We start from the raw sequence: 4,762 nt of genomic DNA on the forward strand, positions 1-4,762 counted from the left end.
TATTATTATTATTATTATTTTATTTTTTGGCAGAGACAGAGCCTCAAGCTATTCCCCTGGGTAGACTGCTTTGCAATCACAGCTCACAGCGACCTCCAACTCCAGGGGGATAGCTTGAGGCTCCGTCTCAAAAAAAAAAAAAGGCAACAGTAAAAGAAACAAAGATGATAAAAATTTTGATCATGTGGACTATGGCAGTGCCCCTACTCCACCACTCACACATCTCTCAACATCAATTGCATCAAGGAAAAATCTGTATTTCCTCATACATATATAGATATCTCATGGGACAGAGCTTCACTGACTGACTTCATTACCCTTTTCCTTTATGAAAGCAGAAGGGACTATCTGGAGGTAATTAATGGTCTCAATTTAACCCAAGTTTCACTGGGAAACTGGCATCCTCCTTTACCTATTCTTCCCCCTCCTCCTTTTATTCCTCATCCTTCTAGTACTTGTCCTCATCCTCCTCTTCCTCCTCTTGTAGTCCTCCTTCTCCTCTTCCTCTGGTTCTACCTCCTTGTCACCCACCTCCACCTCAGCCACCTCCTCCTCTTCCTCCCCACCTGCCCTTCTCAGGATCTCACTGTTGGGGGATGTTGAACACATCCTTCCCTTTCAGCTTCCTGCTAACCCATTAGCATTGATAGGATCAGTGGCTGGGCCTCCTTCTACATTAATACCACCGAAGTTTCTGTGAATTCCGTACTAAAGAACTATAGTTCATTTGGGTCACACCTCTCTCTTGGAATGGTAGGTTTGTTTAGGACCTGAGTAGAGGTGACAAACATGAGGTCTCTCATATAGCTGCCATGTACAGAAGCCACCTAAAGCAGGTTCTCATGGAACATGTCCATGCACACAGAACTGAGCTGAGCTTTACCCCTATCTCAGAGAAGATCCGTCTTGGGTTGAGGGAGTGGTCATGGCAGCCATATAAGAGAATGTGCTCCAAGGCAGTGCAGAGAGACCACAAGCCCCTGAAAGGGCCAAAGAGGCAGCAATGTTAACACAACTAAGCCTGGTAGGTGAAGAGACATGAGTGAACTCACTGGGTCCCAGGCTGAATACAGGAGACATGGGATGGGCAGGGAAGTGGAGTGTGGCTGCTTTGGTGTCCACTTAGGACCCTATGGCCAGGTGGCAGGTACTGAACTGCCACAGAGAAATTGGGAAGAGTCCCCCTCTTACCTGATAGTAGCTGTCACCAAAGGCTATAGCTTCTTCACTCTCAATTTAAGCACTCACAGCTCAGGAGTCTGTAACCGACACTCACCACTGCCGTGTCTTCCAGGGACTGAGTTGCTCAGGGTTGCGACTTAAGGTAACATCAGAGCATCGGCCAATCAGAGCTGGTATTATCAGGCCGACCAGGCACACCCTCTTGGTGACCAACAACCATCAAAAAAATGATGGATTTGAGGCACATTTATCAACTGTCATTAATCTGTCCTTCAGGCAGAAAAAGAAAGAGAACCATACTAGAGAAGGCCCTTATATTCACACCGAAAATGGAACCAGACTTTGTTTTGGATTCCAATTAAGTGACCTTGTGGGAGCACAGTGAGATAACATGGGAGCTACCCATCCATTCAGGCTTCCTGTTCACATGTGTGATCAAGAAGATTCAGGCAACAAACCTTCTGAAAACCCTTCACTTAGAAAAATAATTCTTCGGATACCACCATGCCCCAAATAGTACCTTACCCCTATGAATTATGTCTAAGCTGTCTCAAATTCAAGTTTCTATGCCGTCTACAGAAGCCAGGTCTCTGCCAGAAAAATGATTAGACTTTTTCTGTAGAGAGTAGAAATGTCTTGTTATTTGGGAAAAAGGCAACAGTAAAAGAAACAAAGATGAGACAAATGTAGATCATAGATGGACTATGGCAGTGCCCCTACTCCACCACTCACACATATCTTAACATCAATGTCCTTAAGGAAAAATCTGTATTTCCTCATATATGTATAGATGTCTACTTCAAATACATGGGACAGAGCTCCACTGACTGACTTCTTTACTCTTTTCCTTGATGAAATCAGGGACTATCTGGAGGTAATTAATGGTCTCAATTTAATCCAAGTTTCACTGGGATACTGGCATCCTCCTCCACCTCTTGTTCCCCTCCTCTTTGTATTCCTCATCCTCCTAGTATTCATCCTCATCCTTCTCTTTCCTCCCATAGTCCTCCTTCTTGTCTTCCTTTGGTTCCACCGCCTTCTCACCCACCTGCACCTCACCACCCCTCCCCCTCCTTCAGCTGCACCTCCTCCTCCTCCCACCTGCCCTTCCCAGGATCTCACTGTTGGGGGATGTCAAACACCATCCTTCCCTTCTCAGCTTCCCACCAACCATTAGCTTTAGCAGGATCACTGGACGGGCCTCCTCCTGCATAAATACCACCAGTGTTTCTGTGAGCTCTGTCCTGAGGAATTCTAGTTCATTTGTGTCCCACCTCTCTCTTGGGATGGCAAGTTTGTTTAGGATATGAGTGGAGGTGACAAGCATAGGGTCTCTCACATCAGCTGCCATGTACAGAAGCCACTTAAACCAGGATGCTCAGGGAACAAGGCCATGCACACAAAACCATCTCTCGGAGAGGTTCTATCCTGTGCAGAGGGAACTGTCATGACAACCAGACAGGAGAATGTGCTCCAAGACAGTGAAGAGAGACCACAAGCTCCTGAAAGGGTCAAAGAGACAGTGAGGTTAGCACAACTATGCTTGGTAGGTGAGGAGAGATGGGTGAACAACTCAGTGGATCCCAGGCTGAATCCAGGAGGCATGGGATGGGCAGGGAAGTGGAGTGTGGCTGCTTTGGTGGCCCACTTAGGAGCCTGTGGACAGGTGGTGATTACTGAACTGCCAGAGAGGAGCTGGGGACAGTTCCGCTCTCACCTGAAAGTAGCTGTCACGGAAGGCTATAGCTTCTTGCCTCCCAATTTAAGCCCTCACAGCTCGGGAGCCTGTAACAGACACCCATCACTGCTGTGTTGTCCAAGGACTGAGTTGCTCAAGGTTCCCATGGAATGTAACATCAGAGCATCATCCAATCAGGGCTGTCGGAAGGGTGTTACCAGGGCGACCAGGCACACTCTTTGTGACCCACAACCATCAAGAAATAATGGATTTGAGGCACACTTATCAACTGTCATTAATTTGTCCTTAGGTCAGAAAAAGAGAGAGAACCATACTAGAGAAGGTCCTTTCCTTTTGCTGTTCACCTCCACGGGGTAAGTCACTGTGCACCAGGCAGTGGACTTCGCCTCACAGCACAGCCAGTAGGGACTGGTGAGGAGAGCTCTGTGTGGGGGCAGACGGGTCTCGGGTGGCTGCTCAGAGCCCTCACTCAGTGTGTCCAACATTGTGCACATTGGCTGATCCTTCCAGATTTGCTCTCCACCGCACAGGTGCAGTGATGGTGGTCCCAGGGAACAATGCTCTCAGGACCAGGAGCTACAGCTCTAGAGACAAAGGAGAGTGAGCTATGACAGGCCCCATTTTACTGCCAGGCCCATCTTGGTGCCCTTACACGATGGCCTACAAGGAACACCCCACAGTTTTTCAACCAAGAGATGCAGGCAGGGCTTCCTGGAAGCCAGACTATGAGTAAGAGTGTGGGTTGCTGTTAGGGTCAGCAGTATTTTCTCCATCCACCGGGGCTGATTCCAGTGAAAGACCTCTGCTGGGGCATGTGCACAGGAGGGTCGTCCCTAAGGTCAGAGTCCGGCCCTGTTTCACTTGACCCCTGCCCAGTATAGTGGCCCCTGCGTGCCCCCAGCATGACATGCCAGTACCATATAGGAAAATTGTTGAATTTTTTTTTAAGTTCACACATTTAAAATAGTTTTATTCATTTCATTTGTATATGTTGAAATACATTTTTATTTCCAAAATAGTGGGTTTTCCAACTAGTTTCATGCAGAAACAAGGTCTGCTCAATACCACCAATAAAATCAATATAGCACAGTAGCTGTTCAGTTTTAGATACAAAGGATAAATAACCTAAATACAAAACATCAAAATATTAGAAACATGTATTTAATCATTCTTCACAGGCATCCAAAATTCACAAATATAAACCATACCATGCCTAACTGCTGTGCAACCAGAACATGTTGCAGTCACTCGAACTGATCAGTCATCTGTATATTTTACCTCCACCTAAGACCATGGCAATTCTCAATATTCAGACCCGCCATTCATACAGTGCAAATATAACTAAAAATAAAATTCCCACAACTATCCTTGTACCTTTAAAATCAAGAATCCTGAGCTTGGTCGTAAGAGCATAACCTTATATCTTCATAAAACCAATCAAGAGAGAGAGGACTTAAAATCCTGCTTGCCAAAATACTGTTCCCCAACCCCAAAATAATCTAAAATAGGCAGTAGAACACAATGACCTTTTAAAATGGAGGGGTGCAAATTCAGATTTAATATAGTATACAATACAATCAATAATACAATGCACTACTAAGCTTTATAATGTACAATTTACTCAAATAGCTGAACTGTTCAGTGGTTAAGGAGACAGTTATGTGCCAGAAAGATGTAATATTTTTTGCATGGTTTAATGAAAATATAAAAGCTATTATGAAAATATAAAAAGTAGTCCAAATAAAAGCCATCTTTATTATGTACTTGGTTTTGCTTTTTCTTTTTTCCCTAAAAAAAGGCCACTGAAATGTATAAAATGGTCTGAACCTGATGATGGTGTCCCGTCCTGCGGGACACGGTTATTCGGGGGGCGAGGGGGAC

Source organism: Otolemur garnettii, unplaced genomic scaffold, assembly GCF_000181295.1.
Source record: "Otolemur garnettii isolate 467f Iridium unplaced genomic scaffold, OtoGar3 scaffold00046, whole genome shotgun sequence".
Classification (NCBI taxonomy): domain Eukaryota; kingdom Metazoa; phylum Chordata; class Mammalia; order Primates; family Galagidae; genus Otolemur; species Otolemur garnettii.